The 14,776-nt window shown below is 37.2% G+C and overlaps 1 protein-coding gene and 1 pseudogene across 1 annotated transcript in view; both read left to right on the top strand.

Annotated features, from left to right (window-relative positions):
- Positions 1-14,776, top strand: part of Arhgap15 (Rho GTPase activating protein 15) — a 648,882-nt gene that overhangs the window by 457,936 nt on the left and 176,170 nt on the right. The gene's annotated exons all lie outside the window — the stretch shown is intronic.
- LOC125350709 lies at positions 5,070-5,409 on the top strand (annotated as a pseudogene).

Below are 14,776 nucleotides of genomic sequence, written 5' to 3'. Positions count from 1 at the left end.
TTTTCCCAGCTCTTCCCTGAACCACCAGCATGGGAATAGTATTTGTCTTTATTAAGAAGGATCACTGGGAGTTTTTAAAATGTTTTTTAATCTCTAATTCTGCCTAAATTTTCTGTGATATGAACACGGGGCCAGTAGACTAGACTTCTGGCATATTCTAAAATTAGAGGAAAAGCTCAAACAATTTGTTTCTAGTTCACATTTATTTAGTGGTGGTTTAATTAGAGGGCTAAAGATAGAGAGGTAAAAGGAGTTGTCTCAATTCAGAGTACTCAGTATGTCAAATCTTTCACAGATTTGTGCTGTGACAATTAAATAAGAAATGAAAAGGCAAAACTTAACTAAACATTTTCAGTATTCATTAGTACAGAATCCAAATGAATTTCTCCAGAGTTCATCATGTTCTCTAATCCATGGCCAAAATGGAGTTTACACTTCTACCAAAGATTCAAACTATTACAGGCATAAAGAGATATATTTGTTCCTCTATGATTTGCTCATACCAACACATTCTGTGTTCTGGGCCTTATCTTATCTATTTTAACTAATTCCTTGAAAGTGGATTCAAACTCCAAAATCATTTGATGAACTCAACTCATTTTCTTACGCATTCCTCTTTTATTAAACTATTGTACTACACTTATAATAATTAATGCCTTATTCTGTATTCTAGTTTCCTGTGTTTTTACACATATATTAATGTATAATCTTAAACAATAGAAGAAATGCTTTCTTTGTGCAATTATGCCTTGTCTCTCCAGCCTAAAGATCATAGATGGGATCATAGTTACATTTAAACTGCCAGAAAAAAATGATTGTGGCATAATGGGTCTTTAACAATGATAATAATGATAAGTTATATTTATAGAACACCATTTATGCTACGTTTTGACCAGCATTATATTAGTGATCTTCATAGTAAAGCTGCTTAGTAGATGCCATTCTTTTTTTTATTGTCAGACTGATATACAGAGTGGTTACAGTTTCATATCTTAGGCATTGAATACATTTCTTGTATTTTTTTTGTTTGTTACCTCCTCCCTCATTCCCCTCCCCCTCCCACTTTCCCTTTCTCCCCATGAGTTGTTTGTAGATTTACACTAAACACTTTGGGAAGTATTGCTTTGGTAGTCGTTTGTCTTTTTTACCCTGTGTCTCTCGATTTTGGTATTTCCTTTCAGTTTCCTAGTTCTAATACCTGTATACACAGTTTCCAATGTACTCAGATAAGATACAGATGTAGTGCAGGTACAACCACAGAACGGGGATACAAGAGGATCATCAACAATAGAAGCTACGGTTTCACATGGTATGTTGAAAGTAATTACAACAGTGATATAACAATCGTTTCCATAACATGGAGTTCATTTCACTTAGCGTCATCTTTTGTGTTCATAAGGGTATAGCTATTGGGCCCTTGTGATCCTCTGCTGTGACTAGCCTAAACCTGTGCTAATTGTTCCCTGTGAGGGAGACCATAGAGTCCATGTTTCTTTGGGTCTGGCTTACTTCACTTAGTATAATTTTTTCCAAGTCCTTCCATTTCCTTACAAATGGGGCAATGTCATTCTTTCTGATAGAGGCATAAAATTTCATTGTGTATATGTAGCACATTTTCCTGATCCATTCATCTACTGAGGGGCATCTGGGTTGGTTCCAAATTCTCACTATGACAAATTGTGCTGCGATGAATATTGTTGTGCTGGTGGCTTTAGTGTGTTCTTGTTTGTGGACTTTTGGTTAGATGCCCAAAAGTGGGGCTGCTGGGTCATAGGGTAGCTCTATGTTTAGCCTTCTGAGGAATCTCCATACCACTTGCCAGAGTGGCTGAACCAGTTTACATTCCCACCAACAACGAAGTAGGGTTCCCTTTTGGCCACATCGCCCCCAACATTTGTTATTGTTAGTTTTCTTGATATAGGACATTCTTACTGGGGTGAGATGGAATCTCAATGTGGTTTTGATTTGCATTTCTTTTATGGCCAGTGATGTAGAGCACTTTTTCATATGTCTCTTGGCCATTCTCATTTCCTCATCAGAGAAGTCTCTTTGTAAGTCTTTAGCCCAATTGTTGAGGGGGCTATTGGTTCATTGCGGTTTTGTTTTGGAGGAATGTAATTTTTTTAGTTCTGCATATATTTTAGATATGAGGCCTTTATCTGTTGTATGGCTGGTAAAGATCTTTTCCCAATCTGTGGGCTTTCTGTTTATCTTGTGAGCTATGTCCTTTGCCCTGCAGAAGCTCTGCAGTTTGATGCAGTCCCATTTGTCCATCCTTTCTTTGATTTGTAGCATTTCTGGATCTTTGTTAAGGAAGTTCCGTCCTGTGTCAAGGAGCCCAAGTGTTTCTCCTACTCCTTCCTTTAGTGTTTTCAGGGTATCTGTTTTAATTTTGAGGTCTGTGATCCATTTGGAATTGATTTTTTGTGCAGAGTGATATATAAGGATCTAGTTTTAGTTTGTTGCATGTGTTGAGCCAGTTTTGCCAGCACCATTTGTTAAAGAGGCTGTCTTTCTTCCATCCTATTTTTTTTAGCTCCTTTATCAAAGATTAAGTAGGCATAGTTCTGTGGGTTCATTTCTGGGTCTTCAATTCTATTCCATTGGTCTTCAGGCCTGTTCCAGTGCCAATACCAAGCTGTTTTTATTACTATAGCTTTATAATACAGCTTGAAGTTGGGATTGTAATTCTTCCAGCACTGTTCTTTCTGCTTAGGATTGTTTTTGCTAGTAGATGCCATTCTTATTCCCATCTTCAGATGAAGAAATGAAATCAGTAAGACAAGTGAGTTGATGCAAGGTTCGAAATTTACAATCAGATTGAAACAGTGTCAGAGTCCTCAAGTGTACTTCACTGCTTAATTAGCTCCATAAAAAGCCAAAAGATGCAAAATGTGTGACCACCATCCCAATATGTTGAATGTATTAGTAAAGCTACAATTTACTGTGAATTCACTTTACAAAGAACTGATCTTCTGTCAAAACAGCAATTTACTATGCCGGTCAATATATAGTTGTGTGCTACTTCCCATACTACAACCCCATTATGAAATATATTTCACTCCAGAGACGTACAAAGATGTACAAATCTCTCTCTTTCTCCCTCACAAACACCTACAAATCTCTGTTTGTCTGTCTGTCTCCCCTCTCCCAGTCTTGGAGCTTGAACTCAGGACCTGACACCATCCCTGAGCTCTTTAGAATAAGGCTAGCACTCTAACACGTGCACTTCCATTACAATTCCAGCTTTCTTTGGTGTTTTCTTGGAGAGAAGAGTCATGGATTTTCTTGCCTGGCTGGCTCAAAACCATGATCCTCAGATCTTAGCCTCCTGAGTAGCTAAAACTATAAGCATAGGCCACCAGCAACTGGCTTACAAGTGTCATTTCTATCCTTCAAAATCAAATTAAATTTTCATCATTTTTCTAGAACTATCCCCAGGTTACCTGTTCCATTTTCCCCTTTCTTTTTGCACTTCCTCCAATTTATTCATGATTTTATGTGGTTATTTACTGGCATATTTTTCTATTCTCATCTTCTCATTTTAAAAATTTAAATTTTATGCGGGTTGATATTGCTTCTACCTTTACTTCTATTACTTAGCAGAGGGACTAGTACAGAAATGATTAAATAAATGGCCCTTACATCAACTATTACAGAAAAGAATGCAGGTTAGGCAAAAACTTAGTTGTTTCAATTACAGAAGTGAAACATTCTGCTCTCTTCTTCCCCAACTTCTCCCTAACTTCACGTTCTCTGAGTCCCTATGAAAGGAGATATACCTACGAGCAAGCACACGCATGCACACACATACACACACACACACACACACACACACACACACAAAATACTTTAATGCCTCCCCAGGATTGGAGCTTCTTTCTCACAATCATTTCATTGATGGGAAGGGATTTGAGAGGAAGGAACAGAGTAGTTACTTTCCTTGGAAAACATTGCAAAATGATAAAATGCCATTTAGCTTTCCTTTATTTCAAGTGCTTATGAGGCAGCAGAGTTTTTGCTTGTACATGATGAGCAGACTCATTTGAGTTTAATATTGGAAGTGATATAAGATGTGCATGTCTTTTCCACCATACGGCTTTATTTTCAGATCCTTATACTTTGTGTCTATGTATTTGATAGATGGTGTCCTGTAAAGCAATGACCAGTAAGAGGCATGATTGCTCTAAATTGGAAGCATGAGGCAAAGGGGTATGTTTGTATTATAGGGGGGAAGGGAAAATATTGAAGATAGTGGGCTAGAAGAAATCATCCACAGATGCTGATCTCTGTCTGTTAGTGAATATGATTTTTGAATTGTGGTAATTCTTGTTTTGTGACAGTTCATCAAAAACTGAGGGTACCACTTTTGAAAATTACCCATGGTTTCATTTCCAAACTAGATGCAGACTCTGTGCCTTTGATTATTAGATTTATTCATTTCACTCAGTGGAGCAATGAGAAGGGGCATTGGTAAAAACTACACTACCAGATATTCTGCAAGATGTTGGTTATAGAGGCATGAGACACCAAAGCAAACTCCATTACATTTTAACAAGTGTTATCTAAATGCGCAGTGGCAACCCTTGAACAAGGGAAAGTGACCACTTGAAAGTGTATTTCTTTTCTTCAGAAATGTCTGTGTGGTTTGGGGGAAGTCAAATAGAAAGATCTGGAAATAAATATTCCTCTGTTGTTAAGCATTTTTTAGATAAATTGTGGAGACAATTCAACAAGTATCTAAAGGTGTCTCCTTTTTACTCAAACTTCTTTTAAAGTCATAGGAAATACACTTCATACCAGCTTTCAAGGGGTAAAGAAGACATCATATTTCAAAAACATTTCACAGTTAACATCAGTTTTGTAGTTCCTATAGTAAAAAGTAGGGTGTTTGTGTGTGTATTATTAGTTCTGGGGCTTGAACTCAGGGCCTGGGTTCAGTCTCTGCATTTTGCTTAAGCTAGTTCTCTAACACTTGAGCCACAACTCCACTTTCAGCTTGTTACTGGTTAATTAAAGATAAAAGTATCGCCACTCTCTGGCCCTCACTTCCAAGATGACGGAAAAAAAGAAGGAACAACGGTCGAGCCAAAAAGGGCCACAGCCATGTGCAGCCTATTCGCTTTACAAACTTTACGTTCCCAAGCACAAGGCCATTAAGAAGTTCGTCATTCGGAACATAGTAGAGGCCGCGGCCGTCAGGGACATTTCTGAAGCAACTGTCTTTGACGCTTTTGTGCTTCCCAAACTCTAGGTAAAGCTCCATTGCTGGGTGAGTTGTACCACTCACAGCAAGCTGGTCAGGAATCGATCTCGTAAGCCCTTAAAGACCCAACACCCCCACCCCGATTTAGACCTGTTGGTGCTGCTCCACGACCAAAACCCATGTAAGGAGCTGGATACTTAGGCAGGGAAAATAAAAACAATGGAAACTAAAAAAAAAAAAAAAAAAAAAAAAAAATTTAAGGAGTATCACCAATGTTCCGGCCCAGATTGACCTCAAACTGAGATCCTAATATCTCAGCCAGTAGCTAGTGTTATAAGCACGAGCCCCAGTGATGTTTCTAAAGGTAACTTTTGAAAGCCCTCATTGTTCTATTATTATATGGAAAATTGGTGGGATTAGCATCCCACCTTTCTCTTTAGGAAAGGATAACACTCAAATGGAAAATGTCTAGGCGGTGAATGTGTAAAAGGAGGTGTGCCGTGATGGAGAGATGGAGGTATCAACTACAGGAAAGCAATTTATTTGCCTTTGTCAGGTAGAGTCCAGCCTTGGGTGAAGTGGTACATGGATGCCATTGAAAGCAATGGGCCTTTATTAAGAAAGTTTCATCCTGTGCCAAGGAGTCCAAGAGTTTCTTTTATTCCTTCTTGTATCGTTTTCACAGTATCTGATACTACCTCAAGGTCTTTGATCCATTTGGAATTGATTTTGGTGCAAGGTGATATGTAAGGTTCTAGTTTGTTTGTTACAGGTGTTGAACCAGTTTTGCCAGCATCATTTGTTGAAGAGACTGTCTTTTCTTCCATCCTATTCTTTTAGCTCCTTTATCAAAGATTAAGTAGCTATAGTTCTGAGGGTTCATTTCTGGGTCTTCATTTCTGTTCCATTGGTCCTCAGTCCTGTTCTTGTGCCAATACCAAGCTGTTTTTATTACTACTATAATTCCGTAATACAGCTTGAAGTTTTGTATTGAAATTCCTCCAGCAGTGTTCTTTCTACTTAGGTTTGTTTTTGCTATGCGTGGTCTTTTATTGTTCCATATGAATTTCTGGATTGCTTCCTCTATTTCATTAAAGAGTGGTGTTGGGATGTTGATGAGTATTGTATTGAATTTGTAGATTGCCTTTGGCAATATTGCCATTTTCACAAGGTTAATCCTCCCAATCCAGGATCATGGGAGGTTTTTCCACTTTCTTAGTTCTGCTTTAATTTCTGTTTTCAGGTTTTTAAGGTTCTCTTCATAGAGGTGAGAGCACTGAATCCTAGTTATTCCTAAGCTTTTTAGGTTTGTTGAGGCTATTGCAAAAGGAGTAGCTTTCCTGATTTCAGCCTCCCTCTTCCCATTGTTGGCATAGAAAAGTCATTGGTTTTTGATGATTTATTTTATATCCTGCTACTTTGCCATAGTTTTGGATCAGCTCAAGCAACTTGGGAGTAGAGTCTATGGGGTCCTTTAGATACAGGATCATGTCATCTGCAAAGAGAGAGAGTTGTTCCTCAGAAGGCTAAACATAGAGCTCCCCTACAGCCCAGTGGCCCCACTTATGGACATCTACCCAAAAGATTACAAGCAAGACCACACTAAAACCACCAGCACAACTTTGTTCATTGCAGCACCATTTGTCATTGATAAAATGTGGAACCAACCCAAATGTCCCTCAATAGATGAGTGGATCGAGAAGACATGGTATATATACACAATGGAATTCTGTGCCTCTATCAGAAAAAAATTACACTGCCCCATTTGTAAGGAAGTGCAAGGACTTGGAAAAAAATCATACTAAGTGAAGTGAGCCAGACCCAAAGAAACATGATTTCCCTCATGGGCAATAATTAGTACACATTTAAGATAATCCTAGTAGAAGATCACAATAGCTCAAGAGCTATGCCTTTATGAACACATAAGATGATGCTGAGTGAAATGAATTTCAAGTTATGGAAACAAGTGGTATATCACTGTTGTAGTCTTTTCAACATGCCATGTGAAACTGTGCCCTTCTTTTTCTTCCATATTCTCTTCCCATGGTTTAACCCCTGATATCACTGTAACTGATTTTAGTGCCCTGGCTATTGTATATACGTGTATTGGAACTAGGGAAGGGAAAGGGAATATCAAAATCAAGAGACAAATGATAAAAAAGACAAATCAATGCAACAGCAATAGTTACAAAACCATATGGTGTAAACCAACTGTACAACTCATGGGGGGGGGAGATGGAAATGGGGAGGAGGGAGGCGGGGGAAAATGAGGGAGTAGTTATCAAATTGGATAAGAAATGTACTCACTGCTTTATTTGTGAAACTGTCACCCCTCTGAACTTCACTTTGACAATAAAGGGGAAAAAAAGAAATGGGGCTTAAATTTGAAAAGTTACTTCAAGAGAAGCAGGCTGCTGATCCATGTAGAAGCATGTCAGGGATTATTTAAGGGGCTACCAACACTGAACAGTTTATCACATAAATGAAATTTTCATCTGCTAGAAAAATAACACAAGCTGAAGCCATATGTTGTGTATTATTTAAAATTGTTTCAGCAAGATGTATTAATCCCAAAGAAGAAGGAGTTTTCCATGAGAGGAAGACAAAAGTAGTTTTGCATATTCTATTGTTCTTTGTTTAATTTGTTTGTCCCTATTAGTATTTTATACATTGTTATGAATGACTACTTTTAGAGAAAGTTAAGTTGATGGTAGAATAAAGTTGATGGTAGAAAACGGTAGAGGGAATAGATTTACTTCAGTTAACTTTATTTAGATTAATGTATCTAAATTCTCAGAATCATTATAAGTTACTGCACTTGCTGTTACAAAATTTCTGAGATTTTGTCTGTTTCTTTAAATATGGAGCTCAAGTTATCACTAAGCCTGGAGGTCTCTTATAAAAGTTCCTTGTATTTGTTTGTTTGTTTCTGTTTGTTTGTTTTGCCAGTCCTGGAGGCTTGTACTAAGAGCCTGGGCATTGTCCCTGAGCTTCTTTTATTCTCCAGGCTAGCACTCTATCACTTCAGCTACAGCGCCATGTCCACCTTTTTCTGTTTATATGGTACTGAGGAATTGAACCCAGGACTTCATGCATGCTAGGCAATCACTCCACCATTAAGCCACATTTCCAGCCCTCTTTTGAAACACACACACACACACACACACACACACACACACACACACACACACACTATATTTGAAATGCTTTCAATAAAATACTGATTTTTAGTTGGGTGTTTGTGGCTCACATCTGTAATCTCAGCTACTCAAGAGACTGAGATTTAAAGAACATGGTTCAAAGCCACCAGAAATGTCTATGAGACTCTTATCTCCAAATAACCACCAAAAAACTGGAAATGGACCAGTAGCTCAAAGTGGTTGATTGCGAGCCTTGAGCAAAAGAGCTCAGGGACAATGCCCAGGCCCCAAGTTCTAAAAAATACTGTAACTAAATGCCTACTACTAATTCTTAGGCATTTTATTGGCTAAGGAAATCAGTTTTCCATCATTTCTATTCTTACTCAAAATTAATTTTTTTAAAAATTCTAGTTAAATATGAAACTTTAGAATGTTTAAACTCAAACATTTCAACTTATATTCTGCTTTTTTTTTTTTTTGGCCAGTCCTGGGCTTTGGACTCAGGGCCTGAGCACTGTCCCTGGCTTCCTTTTTGCTCAAGGCTAGCACTCTGCCACTTGAGCCACAGCGCCACTTCTGGCCATTTTCTGTATATGTGGTGCTGGGGAATCAAACCCAGGGCCTCATGTATATGAGGCAAGCTCTCTCGCCACTAGGCCATATCCCCAGCCCCTATATTCTGCTTTAGTGATGGATTTTATTTAATGATTTATGAGAAAACACTGCCTTGGAGATATTTGTAAAGCATAGTGTCCTGATAGTAAGTGTCCAAAGAGCCTGAGTTAAGCTGTCTTGCCAAGTACAGGATAGAACAGAGATTCTGCAAAGGACAAGTGTTTAATATTGGGGCTTCTAAACATACATAATCTGTTCATTTGTAGCATTCTGACAAGCTTAAAACTCCAGAAAACAATAGCAGTGCTATTGCAATGTAATCTGTACACTGAGTGCATTTAAAAATCTGACAGTATAGACACAGACCACAAATCTACAGAAGCCAATTGAAGTCAAACTGTAATTCTGCAAAACAATCTTTATGAATATAAATAACTCAGTTCATATATTGTTTATTCTCAATTGTAACTTCTAAATCTACATTGTTGAATAATTCTGGCAATGAAGTATGGCCTGATTACAGCAACTGGAAGATGACCTCTCTAAATAGAGAAAATTCATATATATTTGACCTTGTAATAACTTTGACATATCATTGGTTGAATATTTTACTTTTTGCTATTAAAACACTTACCATTCTTATTCATGCTAGTAAATACATTCTGACATAGATCAGACACATATCTAAATCTAGATAAATATAAGAAAATTTTCACAGGAATTTCCTAGTTCCACAGACAACAAAAACTCAAAAGAATGTCAAGATTTTCTTAGCAAGTGATTTTTCTTAGTAACTCGATATGTACTGAATAGAAAATGATAAATACCTCAGCTCCAAATCTGTGCAGGGGTGTTGCAGCACCTTAAAATAATACTTTAAAACATTTTGAAGATATTTTATGAAAATTTAAATAATAGAAATAGATGCATAAAAATAAATATCGGTATAACATATAGAAATGGATACCTTAATATTTACTTAGAAATAGTCTATTGATTTTTACATATTGCATATTACATATTACAGATGATGGATAGGAAAATTAAAATATGTTTTAAGTTGATACTCACTAGGGTATTAGGAACAAAAAATTAACTACTACCCCTCTGTAAGGTTTTCCTCCAATATCCCTCCTTGTCTTTCTGCAGCATCAAATGTTTTTTCCAACACATAATATCCACCCATTATTAGGCCCTGATGTACTAATTAAATTATCAGTTATCAATTTCAAAAGTAGAACCTAGTTCTGGAAATCACTTTCTTCTTTCATTGCTAACATGTATAGCCTTCCAGAATCTTCCCCTGTTTTGGTATATATGACTGTGGTTTGAGATTGTGGCTCCTTTTATTTTACTATAGGTTGATTATTTATTATTGATATTGCTGTGGTTCCCTATTATTTAATTTTTGTGGTTTTGATGTGTTCTCAAGAAACTCAGTGAGTCCTGATGGTTTCCTATGGGAATAATCTAAGATCTGATGATACCTAGTGGGCTTTTAGGTTTTTGGTGTTTTTTGTTGTTGTTGATGTTGTTTTGTCATTCTGTTTTGATATTACTTCAAAACTACTAGCATGTTACTTCACACTACTAGAATATTTTCTCAAATGAACTAATTTAAACAAATTAGATAAATTAATTAAAATTCTCCTTGCTTAATTGTTTTTGCCTTCCTAAAATGAAATATGCACATTTTCCTTTCATATAAATATCTAGAATTTCAGTCTTCTCAATTAGAACAAGATAGAAATATGTCCAAATCCTCCATAACCTAAAATGTTTACACACTGGTCAAATTTAGCCTTTGACCACTAGAGCAAACCAATAATTTGTCATTTCATTAAGCTATTATTTATTAAAATAGTTTTAATAATTAAAATACTTCCAAATAGTTGATGATAGAAGAACAAAAATGAAATGTACTATTATCATTTACTCAACTGGATGACCTCACCCAAAAAAATCAAGTGCCTTTTGTTTACTGGATTCTTCCTATTCAAAAGATGATCCAGTAATCCTTGGTTTCTCCACAAAAATAGCCACCTAGAGTTGTAGTTACCATCCCCTTTTCTGAGTGGCTAATCAAAGAACTATGCATAGCCTAGTTCCAGTGGCTCAAACCTATAATGCTAATTACTCAGGAGGGTGAGATCTGAGTGTCCTGGTTCAAACCAGCCCAGGCAAACTAATCCAACAAACTTTTATCTCCAATTAACCAGGAAAAAAAAAAATCTAGAAGTGGAAGTATGGCTCAAGGGATACAGCACCAGCCTTGAGCAAAAACAGCTAAGGAAGAGCAAAATGTTTAAGCCCCAGCTTTAGCATACACACACACACATATACACACACATGCACACACACACACACATACACACACTATACACAAGAACTGTGTGTGAATTTCTACCTAACGGAATTTCTGGTGATCAAAATCCTGCCTTGTGTTATGTTTCACATGACATTTTCAGTGTCCCATTCAGGCAGTAGCTCTGGGGTACCAGTGCCCCTGCTGTGCATCTGTCCATCAGGCCTGGTTCTCTTCAGTGTGTTCTGTAGAAGCTTTCTCAATGATTTTAAATTCTTCTGTTTCAAGCTACTTATTTTTTTCTAAATATTGGAAGGAAGTCCATGTTTACATTTTAAAAATGGCACGCTACTTCGCATCCTCATTTTCTCATGTGTGTAGAAGAAATGTTGTGGTTTTTCAGTTAGAATAGGTGGCATACACCCTGGGCAAGTCCACTGAAAATTCTCTCACAAAGAAACATCATCTGCGTTGCATTAAATAATAAGGCGTTGGAGAACCCCTTCTTTCCTGCCCAGTTTAATCCACTGCCTTTAGTTTTGGGCACATTTTCCAGACACTTCACTACGTGTACATTGGTATTTGTGTCCTCAACCAACTGACTTCTTCTCCAGTCTTTACTACATTATTCTTGGCTCAAGGCACTAAAATTAAATTGCAAAATGGACTTTAATATTTCTCTGTGTCTCTATTCATTATATCTCCTATTAATATTGCATTGTTTCACAAAGTGTGAAAAAGCTTACCTTTGGGTCTTCTTTTCTATTCAATCCTTCCAAAATTTTGCAGCACTCAATCAGTTCTAATTAATTTATTCTTACACTCACATTTCTGTTCCTTAATTCCTACATTTCATCATATCTGTAGACACCTGATTTCATTGCTTAAAAACACTATCTCACGTAAGTGGTTACTGGTCATCGGTGAACAGATTTGAGATCTACTGCTACAATTACCTTCATTTGCATTCACTCTATTGCCCATAGAAGCTGACTGCTCAATTTGAATCCTTTCTTCTTTTCTCTTTCTTTCTTCCTTTTTTTTTTTTTTTTTTTTTTTTGGCCAGTCCTGGGGCTTGGACTCAGGGCCTGAGCACTGTCCCTGGCTTCTTCTTGCTCAAGGCTAGCACTCTGCCACTTGAACCACAGTGCCACTTCTGGCCATTTTCTGTATATGTGGTGCTGGGGAATCGAACCCAGGGCCTCATGTATACGAGGCAAGCACTCTTTCACTAGGCCATATCCCCAGCCCCTCTTCCTTTTGTTTTTTCGTTTGTTTGTTTGTTCATTTGTTTTCCATTTTAGGACATCTTACTATATGTAACCATGCTGTTCTCCAACTGGCACTCCTCCTGCCTAAGCTTCATAGGAGCTTGTGTTCCACCAAGCAAAACTTAACTTTGAGTCATTTCTAATCTCAGCATTTAGATTATCCTAAGGACTATAAGTCTGACAATGATTCTTGAATATTTATTTTATTTATTTTATTCCAGGTATTTTGTAGCGCTATGTCAACATATATATATATATAACATATGTGATATACATACATTATTTCATTTAATAATCACAGAATAAAAACATTGAGCTGAGGAAACTGAAGCTAGGACAAACAGGCATACATTTAAAAAACCTAGGATTGTTTGAATGGAAGACCCATGCACTTTTCATCACTATGCATTTCATTTTCTTAAATTCTATATAATTTTTGGTCAAGGGTAGGCTGGTTGAATGTATAGTCACTCTTGCAAGCATTTTGTGACTACTGCATCCCAAAGAAAGGTATGACTCCCACCCAGAGAACAAAACACAAGATTGGGTCAAAAAACACTATGTAATTGTAACCATTGAAAGTAAGTTAGCACCCCTTGAGAGAGACCCAAGCCAGTAATCCTGGCTACACAAGAATTTGAGATCTGAGGATCTTGATTGGAAATCATCTGGGGAAGTCAAATCTGAGAGACTTCTATCTCCAGACCAACAAAAAATTGAAGCTGAGGTGTGGCACAAATGGAAGAATGTCAGCTTTGAGTGAAAAGCTTGAGGATCCAATTTCAAGCCCCGATACCAGCACAAAAATGAAAAATAAAAATTAAGTGGCATTAGTAATATGAGGCTAGACTGATTTTTGTTTTAAAAAAGATGTGGCTTATTTTGGCTATGTACAAGTGTGGAATATATATTGACAGGATACTTGCAGAGAGCACTAGAGATGTTGAATGTTAAAATTCATTTATTGTTTGCAGTTCTCTTTTCCTCCTTTGGTTTATTCCCTCGTATAACTGTTTTTTATTTCTTTACAGTGTATATAAGTTTATCTGATTTGGGGAGGGTAAGAAGAATCACAGAAATGGAGGAACGAAGGGTGAACAAATTCAGCAGTGATACTCATTAGACACTATGTTGGAAAGGAACTATACAATTTGACGGGTAGGGGATCTGGGGGTGGGGGGAGTATGAGACAATGAAGGACAGGGTTACACTGCACAAAAAGAAATGTACTTACTGCCTGACTTATGTAACTGTAACCCCTCTGTTCATCACCTTTACAATTAAATTTAAAAATAAAAATATAAAACACATTTGGATTCAATCATGGAGCAGTTACTGCTTCACCATGATCTAATTCATTTGAATAGCTGGGCCCTAGCTTCTGACTCCTCTAGATATTCATGACCCATCACTTATTCAGAGAAAGCACTATATTTTGAGTTTTTAAAAATTATCTTTCTCGGGCTGGGGATATAGCCTAGTGGCAAGAGTGCCTGCCTCGGATACACGAGGCCCTAGGTTCGATTCCCCAGCACCACATATACAGAAAATGGCCAGAAGCGGCGCTGTGGCTCAAGTGGCAGAGTGCTAGCCTTGAGCGGGAAGAAGCCAGGGACAGTGCTCAGTCCAAGGCCCACGACTGGCCAAAAAAAAAAAAAAAAATTATCTTTCTCTCTTTCTTTTCTTTTCTTTCTTCTTTCTTTTTTTTTATCCTTTCTTTTTGTTGGTTATGAGATTTGAACTCAGAGCCTGGGAGCTGTCCCTGAGCGTCCTTGTGTTCAAGACTAGCACCACTTGAACAATACCATCACTTCTGGTTTTTGAGTAGTTAATTGGAGATAAGAGTCTCATGGGGACTTTTGTGTTCAGGCTGGCTCTGAACCTCGATCTGAGGATCACAGCCTCCTGAGTAGCGCATATTACAGGCGTGAGCCACTGGCACCCAACCGACCTCTTAAAATATTTTCAAAATCCTTTTTTCTAAATGGATGATGAATATTAACAAATTACTTCTGTTTATTAAAAATCCAGTGAAAAAGAGCTAAAGAATTACTTAACCCATACTTTTCTTAATGTTTTATGGTAATTCTTACTACAAGAAACTACTGTCACCATTTATTTTATCAATGAAATGAGAAAGCTTTGTGGCCTTACTGTTATTTCTATAATGACTGTAACTTTCTTATATGAATTTCATAATCACTATTTAAATTTCATAATGCATAAAAATGATTCTACA

The sequence above is a fragment of the Perognathus longimembris genome, chromosome 4 (genome assembly GCF_023159225.1).
Source record: "Perognathus longimembris pacificus isolate PPM17 chromosome 4, ASM2315922v1, whole genome shotgun sequence".
NCBI lineage: Eukaryota > Metazoa > Chordata > Mammalia > Rodentia > Heteromyidae > Perognathus > Perognathus longimembris.
Note: the sequence above shows the minus strand (reverse complement) of the source record. Positions and strands in the feature narration are given on the sequence as shown.